Source organism: Antechinus flavipes, chromosome 2, assembly GCF_016432865.1.
Source record: "Antechinus flavipes isolate AdamAnt ecotype Samford, QLD, Australia chromosome 2, AdamAnt_v2, whole genome shotgun sequence".
Lineage (NCBI taxonomy): Eukaryota > Metazoa > Chordata > Mammalia > Dasyuromorphia > Dasyuridae > Antechinus > Antechinus flavipes.
This window is the reverse complement of record NC_067399.1, coordinates 37,795,656-37,808,224: the sequence shown is the minus strand read 5'-3', so window position 1 is coordinate 37,808,224 and position 12,569 is coordinate 37,795,656. Positions and strand designations below refer to the sequence as shown.

Below are 12,569 nucleotides of genomic sequence, written 5' to 3'. Positions count from 1 at the left end.
ATGCCCTTAGCTGACAGGTTAAATCTGAAGAGCAGTTTAGAGTTTAATGCCCTAAAAAAAAAGTTAATTAGCTGTGAGAAGGAAAAAGAATAGAGGTATGGTGAGAGATGAGGAGAGACACTGTAATGACCGCATATTTAAAATCAGCTGGAGTCAGGAATTCAGGTTAAGGGAAAAATCTTCAATCTTTATTGAAGTGAAGAGGTGAATAAGGATTGCGATAGCAATATGGGCAAGAAAGATTGCGATAGCAATATGGGCAGCTGTGACAGGAAGCCAGCTAACAGAGGGGGATTTGAGCTGAAAGGGTTGTCGTAATGGCAAATGCAAGCAGTCTCTCCTTCCCCTTTTCCACTCCCCTGCCTCCACCCACCAAAATCGTCATTTCCTATAAAACAAACACATCAAGACTTATACAGAGAGTGGGCGGGGGCCATTCTTTCTCCAAGCTTATATATTAATAGAGTATGGTCCAATTACTATTTAGCCTCATGTGCTTGGGACCTCAGTGCATCAACTCAAGCCTCAGCCCATTACAAGACACCACGAGGCATAGTTGGGGAGGGGGGGAAGGGGGAATGAGAAGAAGGACACTATGGGAAGGGGAAGGAAAAGACACCATGAGTCCAGGTGCTATGGGGACTGAACCAAAAGGGGTTCAGCAAAGATGGCATGAACCATGGACAGATTTATAGGGGAACTTTAACCTCAAGGATGTGACATAAGTGACAGGACATAACAAGGCGGGGTGGGACTGGGGCTAAACTGATCATCAGAGTTCCTTCCTGCCTAGCAATTCCATTAAGCTCCAGTCTCCCTCTGCCAACCATATCCACTCACTGGGGACCTCATTAGTATGATCTCAGGCCTATTTTGAGTGAAGTGGTTGGGACTCTATCTGGCTTTTATTAGAAAGCTGATAAGAACTGTACTATGTAGATTTTATTGAAAATCTGTAGTCCAAATAATACATTCTTAGTGGAACTGTGATCAGATCCAACCATTCTGGAGAGCAATTTGGAACTATGCCCAAAGGACCATCAAACTGTGGATACCCTTTGACCCAGAAGTGTTACTGATGTAGATAGTGTTCCTCTTGAACTTTTGGGGAGATGGGAGGGAAACTCTGAGGAGCTCTCCTCAGGGAATCAAGATAAGGGGCTTCATTCTGTTAACTTGGTGGGACTAGCTGCATCCTCTAATTGAAAATTAGTCCAGGACCACTTCTACTTAGCTTAAATTTAAGTGGTCTCATTCAACTGGGAATCTAGACCTGGGGGCAGTAATCTCATTCAATTGAAATTTCAGGCTCAGATTTCCTATTAAAAACTTCAATTTTAAACTCATAACTTGCAGAGATCCAAAGTGGCACGGCTGCCTCCAAGAACCCCTGTCTGCTGTGAAGAGACACTCTTCTCAGTGTTAACACTTCTGTTTATTTCTCTACCAAGATTTCTCTGCTAGGACCTTTCTCTGCCAGGACTGACTTCTCAGTGCCAAAAATAAAACTTCCTTTTTTGCAACTAGTATTTTGGGCTCGTGAATTCTTTCATGTTGAACCTGCTCCAATCATTAGGGGATTCTTACACCTCAGCTCCCTGCACTGCCACTAACCACATTATTATTGGGCTTGTATCCCAAAGAAATCTTAAAGGAAGAAAAGGGACCCACTGTGCAAAAATGTTTGTGGCAGCCCTCTTTGTAGTAATAGGAAACTGGAAACTGAATGGATGCCTATCAGTCAAGAGAATGGCTGAGTAAGTTATGGTATATGAATGTTATGGAATATTATTGTTCTGTAAGAAATGATCAGCAGGAGGATTTCAGAAGGGCCTGGAGAGACTTACCTGAACTGATGCTCAGTGAAATGAGCAGAACTAGGAGATCACTGTACTCCCTATATAGTACTGTAGACTATACGATGATCAATTCTGATGGCTTTTTGTCACAAATGAGGTTATTCAGACCAGTTTCAATGATCTTGTGGTGAAGAGAGCCATCTGCACCAGAGAGAGGACTGGGGGAATTGGACCACAACATAGTATTTCTCACTGGTGTTTGCTTGCATTTTTGTAGAGAGCTGGAACTCTGAAAAAATGTACTTGAATCTAAGACAACAGAGTGTTTAAGGCTAAGTACCTGCTCAATGTGAGGTAATGGTTCTATAAAAAGATACTTAGATGATATGGTGATATGATGGCTCTCCTCATGATTAGTGCTCGCTGAATATGTGGTGGTGAGGTAATTGTAGGCAAGGATTGGAGGACTGAGAGAGAGAATCAGAGTCTCTGCCACAGCATGCTAAGGAGAGAAGACTTCAGGCTCCAGACTGGAATTTAAGAATTCATCTTTAATGAGCCAAGTGGCAGCTTGCCTACCTCCTTCACTTCTCCTCCTAAAGACCAAGGACTTTGACTGATCCTGACTCTGATTGATCCTGAGGTCCTCCAGAGAGCTGGCCCAGACACTATACATTTTGTTTTCTTATTTTTTTTTTTCCTTTTTGATCTGATTTTTCTTGTGTGGCATGATATTTGTGGAAACATGTATGGAAGAATTGCACATGTTTAACATATATTGACTCACTTGCTGACTGGGGGAGGATGTGAGGGGAAGGGAGGGAAAAAAATTAGAACATAGGATTTTGTAGGGGTGAATGTCGAAAATTATCTATGTATATATTTTGAAAATAAAAAGCTTTAATTAAAAAAAAAAAAGAAAATAGAAAATGGTAGTCCAAGGATCAGAAGGAGGCATTGGAAAGAATAGTATTTTTGCTTCCCCAGAACCTCAGTGAACTTTATAGAATTGGGGATCAAAACAAATGTGCCAAATAGACTGCAATTAATTTGCTGCAGACAGTATTAGTACTTAAGGAAACAGCATATAATGAGAACAAATGGGATAATATTTGTAGAGAACTAAGCTCATGGTAGATGCTTAATAAATGCATATTCCCTTCCCCCTAATAAGAGTAATCAGCAGAGCCTCTCATCTTCAAATATGATAAAGTAGGGACCATATTTGAACACTCAAACCTTTAAAGATTAGACTAGTTTTTTTCTCAGAGGTATTGAAACTGTCCTTGAAATTTAATTTGTTGAAGAAACTAAATTTTTAACTTTGTTTCCTGGTTGTCTGAATACAAAAACACATGACAGGATCTAAGAGTCTGGAGAACCTCCCTTAGGTTTCTAACTACATACCAGCCTGATGAACTGGCACAGGAGGATTACATAGTGGGCTGAATCTAGGCTCTGTTCTTGAGATGCTTTGTCAATGATTCTTCTATAATTTTCAATCTGGGGTACCCAGCGGGGTTTATCTGGCCTACTACCTATGCCATTCCTATATACATCTAAGATGTGGATAAAATTGTTGAAAGAAAATGATGAAAGACTGCACTAGTTGCCTCTCATTCAACGCTGATATCAACTAATTTTCACTCTTGGAGTTAATCATTCAACTAATTCTGAATCTATGTAGTTAAACTATTGAAATGTCTTAGATCCTTAATCACATCCCACAAAATTTTAGATCAATTATCTTCCGGAGTAAACATTCTAAGCTACATCTGAATTTTCATGCCTTCAGGAAACAATGCATTTTAGATGCAAATTTTGCCAGAAACTATTTTATTTAATAACTAATATCTAAGCATTTCTAATCTGAAGAGAGATATGTCAAAACTTGACAGAGTTCCCTTATGCCCTCCAACACGTATCTCTACTCCAAGACAATTGAGGTGACATTTGTAGGAATCTTGAATAAGAAAAATGTTGAAATATGTTTTGGGGGGTTCCGTTCCAAAATAGTAGTTAATACTCAGTTCCTTTCTAGACCACTCCACGTAAGTGTTCTCCTTGAATAAATAAAGGGATCTCTTCCAAGTTATGTCAGTAAGTAAAATAGTTAATCATTATGTTAATAATTAAGTGCCTGTTATATGCCATGTTATATCCCCCTATGCTGGGGATAAGAAGAAGAGTAAAAGATCATCCTTACATGGAAGAGCTCACAAATTAATGGAGACAAAACACAAATTACTATATTTAAACCAACCATGTCCTGAATAAATTGGAAATAATGAACAGGGAAGCCACCAACATTAAGAGGAATTGAGAAAGGTTTCCAGTAGAAAGCCAGATTTTAGCAGGGATTGGAAGGATACTAGGGAAATTAAGAAACCCAGATAGGAGAGAGAACATTCTGTCTATGGGGAGATAGAATGTCACATTTGAGGAATAACCAGAGGCCATTGTCATTGGATCACAGGAAATGTATTATAGTGTAAGAGGTGAGAAGACTGGAAAGGAGGTGGGCAATGCGGGTTAGGAAGAGTTTGGACATGGGGACTTTAGTGGTTGGGAGGAGGAAGGAATAGAGAAGGCAGTGGTATATGGAGCCTTGATCCTGGAATCAGGAAAACTCATCTTTCTGAATTCAAATCTGGTTTCACACTTTCTACTTGGGTGATTCTGGGCAAGTCATTTCATCCTACTTGCCTCAGTTTCCTCATCTGTAAAATGAGCTGGAGATAGAAATAGCAGATCACTCCAGTATCACTGTCAAGAAAACCCCAAATTGGGTCAGGAAGTCAGACAGCACTGAACTACTACTGGTGGTAGCAGTAATAGTAGCAATGGTAGTAGTAGTAGTGGTGGTGAGTGGTGGTGGTGATGGTAGCAGTATCAGTAGTAGTGGTAGTAGCAATAATAGAAAGTAGTGATAGTGGTGGTAGTAGTGGTGGTAATAGTAGGAGTGGTACCAGTAGTGGTGGTAACAGAAGTACTAGTGATAGTAGTTATACTAGTATAGGAGTGGTAATAGTAGGAGTGGTACACTAGTACTAGTAGTGGTGGTGGTAACAGGAGAGTAACTGTGGTTGTGGTGGTGGTGATAGCAGTATCAGTAATACTAGTAGTGGTAGTAGTAACAGTAATAGTTGTAGCAGTGGAAGCAGTATTAGTATGAGTAGTAGTAGTGGTAACAGTAGCAGTAATAGTAGTAAGGGTAGTAGTAGTAGTACTGGTGGTAGTGGTGATGGTAGTGGTAGTAGTATCAGAAGTAGTAGTAGTGGTAGTAGTAGCAGTAATAGTAGCAATGATAGTAGTAATAGTGGTGGTGAGTGGTGGTGGTGATGGTAGCAGTATCAGTAGTAGTGGTAGTAGCAATAATAGAAAGTAGTGATAGTGGTGGTAGTAGTGGTGGTAATAGTAGGAGTGGTACCAGTAGTGGTGGTAACAGAAGTACTAGTGACAGTAGTTATACTAGTATAGGAGTGGTAATAGTAGGAGTGGTCCACTAGTACTAGTAGTGGTGGTGGTAACAGGAGAGTAACTGTGGTGGTGGTGGTGGTGATAGCAGTATCAGTAATAGTAGTAGTGGTAGTAGTAACAATAATAGTTGTAGCAGTGGTAGCAGTATTAGTCGTGGGGGTATGAGTAGTAGTAGTGGTAACAGTAGCAGTAATGGTACTAAGGGTAGTAGTAGTACTGGTGGTAGTGGAGGTGGTAGTGGTTGCAGTATCAGAAGTAGTAGTAGTGGTAGTGATAGCAGTAATAGTAGCAATGGTAGTAGTAGTAGTGGCGGTGAGTGGTGGTGGTGATGGTAGCAGTATCAGTAGTAGTAGTAGTGGTAGTAGTAGCAGTAATAGTAGAGTAATAATGTAATAGTGGTAGAGTACCAGTAGCAGGGGTAGTACCAGTAGCAGTAATGATAGTGGTAGTAATAGTAGTGGTACTAGCATAGGAATGGTAATAGTAGTAGTGGTAGTAGTAACAGTAATAGTTGTAGCAGTGGTAGCAGTATTAGTCGTGGGGGTATGAGTAGTAGTAGTGGTAACAGTAGCAGTAATAGTACTAAGGGTAGTAGTAGTACTGGTGGTAGTGGTGGTGGTGATGGTAGCAGTATCAGAAGTAGTAGTAGTGGTAGTAGTAGCAGTAACAGTAGCAATGGTAGTAGTAGTAGTGGTGGTTGTAGTAGTAATAATGTAACAGTGGTAGAGTACCAGTAGCAGTAATAATGATAGTGGTAGTAATAGTAGTGGTACTAGCATAGGAGTGGTAATAGTAGTAGTAGTAGTAGTAGTGCTTCAGGTTCTCTCATTTTGAGCCTCAGAACAGCCCTGGGAAATAAGTATAATTATTCTGTTCCTCACTGAGGGTTATTTGAATATTGCTTCCCCTTGGTTTATAAGGTCCTCGAGCGCAGGGGCCCCGTTTTTGCCTTTCTTCGTATTCTCCATGCGGTGCTTTAAAATGTTTACTTATTTAATTGTTAAGATACCGCACCTGTGCAGAAATATACTGTGGACTTCATTTCCCAGAATCCCTCAGAGGTTTCGGCCCTCCCAACCCCCTCCCGCAGGATGGAGTCTTCGTCCCACCAGAGTGGGGGGAGAATATGCGCAAAGCGCCTGCGCCAGCAACGCGGGGGCGGGCTCTTCAGCCTCTGAATCTCCCTGCGGCCCCCCAGCTCGGCCTGAGACGGAGGCATCCGGTCCCTGAGGACTGAGAAGCGGCGTCACGCGTTGGGGAGGGGCCAGAGCCGCCCGAGGGGCGGGGGCGGCGGGCTGACCCCGGCCCTGATGCTGTGTGACCCGGAGACAGCCAATACCCTCTCTGGGCCTCAGCTGCCTCCTCTCTACGATGAGGAGGGGCGCCCGATGGCCTCCGCAGCCCCTTCCCGGGCCGTCTCGATGACCCCCCGATGGAGGGAGCCGGGCCCGGGGCGGGTCTGGAGCTGGAGCTGCAGCTGGTGCAGAGTCAGTGTCTCCAGAGGAACCCTCCTCCGTCTGGGGGACAAGGTGGGAACTGGGCTGGGGGGTCGGGCCGGTCTCCTGGCCCGCGAGCAGCCCCGGCTTCCCCCGTAACCTTCTTCTCTTCTCAGGTCTGGCTGGTCGGGACTCCGGCCTCGCCTCAGCGGGGAGAATCCAGGGGCAGGAGGGCATGAGCGAGAACTGGAGCTTGGGCTCTTCCCACGTGAGTGAGAGTTGTCCCCTCCCCCTCCCCATAGGGCGGGGCCACCCCACCCCCATCCCGTGAGTGGTGCTTTTGTCTCTTCCCTCCTCCCCCTCCTCTTGGGGTAAGGCCACCCACACCTCTAAGTGTCGCTTTGTCCCCTCCCCCTCCCCAGTGGGCGGGGCCATCCTCCCTTCACCTACGGAGTGAATATTGTCCCTCCCCTTCTCTGGGCCAGAATCACCCCACCCCTCTTTGTGGTTGCTTTGGCCCCTCCACCCGGGAGCGGGGCCGTCCTACTCCTCCCCCACACTATAGGGCTACTCTGTCCCCTCCGAGAATAGCAGGGCCATCTCCTTTCCCCCTCCGAAGGCCAGCTCCTGACTTTGAGTGACCCGAAGGGCAGGGACCGGGCAGGAGCCTCCCCCTCTAATATTGTTTATGGTTATTGCTACATACCTGACCATGTTTCCCAGCATTTTTTCCCATCCCAGGCGGTTTAGTGCACAATGCTGGGCTTGGAGTTGGGAAGACCCAAATTAAAATTGGGGTGCAGACACTTCTTTGTAGATTATCTTTATGACCTGGGCAAGTCACTTACCTCTGTTTGCCTCAGTTTTTTTCAGTGTAGAATGGGGGTTAGGCTAGAGTCTACCTCCCAGGGTGGTTGTGGGAGTCAAATGAGATCACTTTATAAAGTGCGCAGCAGCTGACATAAAGTGTTATATAAACATTAGCTATTATTATCCTTCGTTATGGCCATTGTTGAAGTGAGGTTAATGTTTATAAAAGGATGTATTATTTAATATGAAATTTCTCATTGAGCTCTTAAAATTTCCACACCTCAGTTCTGCAGAAACAGATGCCAGTCTAGAAGTTGCAGTTATCTTTTTGTTACATAAATATCTATGTATGTCTTGCATTTATTGGTCTTGAATTAGCTGTGTTATATGAGATAAAGTGTATATCTAAACTTTTTTCTAGCAGCATTGATTTGTCAGTGATCATCTCAATTCCGTTGTTTATAATACAATTTTATTTTTAAACAATTTCTTATGAATATAACTAAACAACAACAAAATATTTCATTTTCATCAGGTTTATATTATAATCTTATTTTAAAATAATTCCTTATGGACATAACTGTAAACCATAACAAAATGTTTTTCAAGTTTATAATATTAATCTTATTTTTGTGAACATAACTGTAACGAAACGTTTCATCAAATTTATAATAATCATATTTTTGTGAACATAACTGTAACAAAATGTTTCAAGTTAATATTAATCTTATTTTTTGTGAACATAACTGAAACACAATATTTCACCAAATTTGTAATATATCTTATTTTTAATTCCTTGTGAACAAAACTAATTTCAACAAAAATACAATTATTGACATTTGAATATAAGAATTTCATTATGTAAAAGTATTGTAATAAATTATTTATTTTTTCCATATCCCCTTTGACATTTTCATTTTGTAGATACTTTATCATTTGTGTAATTGTGTTCCTGAGCAGTTGTCTTTTTCTGACTTTGCATTCTTTGCTTTATATGTTTCAGATAGATCTTTTCAAGTTTCTTTCTATTCCTAATCCTTTCAATTTTAACTATGTATTACATAACGTTAACTACTATTGATTATTCTAACATTCTCTAATTGTTGCACATTTCAAGTGTCTTTTTGTTTTGTTTGTTTTTTGCTTCAGTAACAACTAGTTGAATATACAGGTTTTTCTCCCCGATAATATCTGACTTTATTCCTAATAAGGGGAGTAGTGAAATAAGAATATGTTTGTTTTTCTGCCAGATGGATCTTTTTAAAAGATCCTATGACTTTTAAATTCATCCTGCAGTTTGTATACTTGTTCTTTCTTTTCACTGTCAGTCAGTGTAAGCTATTTTTAATGATGTTAAATAGTATCTGAAAGTTTCTCTTGATACTGATGAGTCTGAGCATTTTTGATGAGGTGGTAATTTTAGTGTTTCCTCTTTTGTGAATTCCATTCACATTCCACTGACCACCTATCCATCAGAAGTTGGGTTTTGCTCTTCATTATTTTTATATTGTTAAATTTTATTCACCCCGAAGAGACACTTCTCCCTACTTTGCAGAATTGGATGGGCTATGAAACATTGTATATATCGATAGATTATTTTATGATGTACTGCTCGATTTTGCTGGGGGCTTTTTCCTTATCCTTTTAACCCCCCTCTCCCCCCATTTCTTTGTTAAAATGGATTGCTGTCCAGGACCAAACAGTATGAGAATATAGGGAAAATTTATGTGATGTAAAAGCAAAAGATGTCAATAAAAATTTTTTTTTTAACATATATGTACAAATCCAAGAGCTAGTATTATGTGCAGTGGAGAAACAATAGAGACTTTCTTACTACAAACAGGACTAAAGCAAGAATATTCTTCCTACTGTTATTTGATAAGGATTTAGGAAAGCTAGTTTTAGCCATTAGACAAGAAAGTATTGAAAAGTTTCCAGATTGGCAGAGGAAATTAATATTTGCAAGTGACATAATGCTGTACTTAGAAAAAACCCCAAAGGATCAGAGAAGAAACAGATTGCATAAAGATTCAATACAAAAGATAGCTACAAAAATCTTTTAACATTTCTATGCTGTATAAGAAAATCAAGAGGAAATGATAATAGAAATTTTATTTAGATAGCTATAAAATGCATAAACATTTTGGAGGTTAACCTATAGAGACACAGGGAGAATTTATTTAAATACTGCTACAAAACAGCCTTTACTGAACTAGAGGAAGACTAATAATTTGAGAGATGTTCACTATTCATATTTGCACTATGTAAATATATAAAAATTACACTACATACAATTTTTAGAATTAGTGCTATACTAATAATGCTAATTAAGTGAACTACTAAGGTGATTCTAAATAGAACTAGACAAAATAGCTTCAAAACATTTGGAAAAGCAAAGTATCCAAAATCTTAAGGGGGAAAAAGAAGGAGAAATGGTGTTACAACATGTCCAGACTTAAAGCCATCAAATAGGGAAGAAATGATAAAATTAGTATAATTATGAGATGGAAAAGTAAATCAGTGGAGCAGATTTGATTTAAAAAAATAAAAAAGAATAAGTAGCAAATGAAAACAGCCCATTTTTAATAAAGCTAAAAATATACATTAGTGGGGGACATGCCTTTTTGACAAGAACTGTTGGGAAATCTGAAAGGCAATTTGATGAAATTAGGTTTAGACCAATATCTGACACTGTATTTCATAATTTGTTCCAAATGCATGACCAGCCTAATCATAAAATATATAAAAGAACTAGGGAAAAAATGGAATAATTAACCATAGAACTATGAAGGTAAGAATTATTTTTTAAGTACAATTTTCCTTCAATCAAAGACAATTTTTAACATCAATTTTTAAAAAAAATTGAGTTCCCCTCTTTTCTGAGAAGGTAAACAATTTCATATAGATACATACATGTTCAATCATGTAAAACATATTACCATATAAATCATTATGTGAAAGAAGACACAGACCCAAAGAAAACAAACACAAAAATCTAGGAAAAAATAGAGAAAATAAAAGAAGAGCATGCTTCAATCTACATTCAGTTTCAGTTCTTTTTCTGGAGGTAAAAAGCATTTTTCATCATGAGAAGGGGAAATTTCTTAATCAGAAAGGGATAGGTTGTAGAAAGATCAGAAAGGATAAAATAAGACTTTGAGTTACATAAAATTTTTGTAGTAATGATATTAATGTAGATAATGTAAAAAGAAAAGCTGGGCAGGAAAACTTTCTAATCCATATCACTGATAATGCCTGAGAACCAAGATTAAAGGCCATTTAAATAGCTAGGAAGTGCAATGAATAGTAGAATGTTGGACTTGGCTTTAAGATTTGATCCTTGCCTTTCACAATTACTAGCTGTGTGACACTAGGCAAGTCAGTTAACCTTTCCAAGCAGTTTCCTTTTTTTTTTGGCTGAGGCAATTGGGGTTTTAAATGACTTGCCCAGGGTCACACAGCCAGGACTGAGGTCTGATTTGAACTCAAGTCCTCCTGACTTCAGGGCTGGTGCTCTATCCACTGCACCACCTAGCTGCCCCCCAAGTAGTTTTCTCTTTTTTCAGAGTTCTTGTGAGAACCAAATAATAATGCTATTATTAAATATCATTAGTACTTATAAGATTTGCAAAATATTTTATATAATCTCATTTGGCTAAATGAGGTAACATGTTAAATGCTTTATAAATGCTAGTTCTTAGGTATTTTTAGTGAATTCATAAAAATACATAAAATCAAGAGCCAAATATTTGTCAATCGATATGTTCAAGGATATAATAAAAGAATATTCAAAGGAAGAATTGCAAACTACCAATTACCATCAAAATTCTATTCCAAATCACTAATAAAAGGGCATATGTAAATTAAAACAATTGAGGTTTCTCCTTAAACGCAAACTGGCAAAATAGTCATTATTTGAGAGGCTTTTGCAAGATAATCACAATGATATTTTTTTTGGGAAACTAAATTGGTATTACTTTCAGGAAAAAAAAATTGAAATTGTTTGGGAAAAAAGTGACTAAACTGTTTATTCCCTTTATTACAGCAATCTTTCTGCTGAACATATACCTGTGGAGGCCAAAGACAGAAGAAAAGCGTCATATGTGCAAAAAATATTAATGAAACCACTATTAGTGATAGCAAACAACTGGCAACAAAGTTGGTACCCATCAGCTCGGAAATGACTGAACAAACTGGTTTATTAACATAATAGGATGTTAATAAGAAATGACAAACGTATTCAGAGAATCCTAGAAAGCTGTATATGAACTCCTACAGAAAGAAAAGTACCAAGAGAACGACATATAGATTGATCAAAACATAACACCACAAGAACATATTGAACCCAACAATGTCAATAGAATACTAAAAGAAAGCTGAATTCTAAATGATTGTTAAAACAAATCTTGGTCTCAGAAAAGGTAATAAAGCATCAGAGAGGGAGCTGACCATAGACTTAAGAATGCAGACTTTGCTAGAAACTGAGTCATTTGTTTTTTAACTTCTTGTGTTTATTTCAAGAATTCTCAAGTTGAAGGAAGGGAAGTAGAGGAATATCCAGAAATGACCTAAAAACAAAAAAGATAAAACTTATTTTTAAAAAATTCTTAAATATTCTGCTTTTACCTGTATATGTGCCATATTTCCTCCTATTTATTTTTTATTTCTATTTTATGTTTTTCAGTGAAGAGGCTTTTCATTTTTAAGCAAACTAATACATATACCTATAATTACTTCGATTGTTTAGTAACTTAAATGTGTATTTTCCATGTACACTTTAGAGAAATTTATTTTGTCATTTTCTATGTATTTTTATAGTCTTTCTGTCTACATTTCATTCTGAATTTAAATATGGTATATTATTGTGTGGTTTGATCTAAATTTTAAATAAAAAATACTTTATCCTGTTTTGTTTTTTAATTTTCCATAAGCTTTTACTAACTTATCTTATGTAGGTTATTTAATTTTAGGTCATATTTCTCTTTTTTTTTTTTTCCCCAGTCCCAGTAACTTTTGATTAAAATTTCTTTGTAATCATCTTAAA

General features: G+C 38.4%; 1 long non-coding RNA gene across 1 annotated transcript; it reads left to right on the top strand.

Moving 5' to 3' along the window:
• Positions 1-6,434: 6,434 nt before the first annotated feature.
• LOC127547576 (uncharacterized) lies at positions 6,435-12,432 on the top strand. Its single transcript, XR_007950199.1, has 3 exons — positions 6,435-6,808; positions 6,892-6,983; positions 11,571-12,432. It is a non-coding gene; the product is annotated as an uncharacterized LOC127547576 (long non-coding RNA).
• The last annotated feature ends 137 nt before the right edge of the window (positions 12,433-12,569 follow it).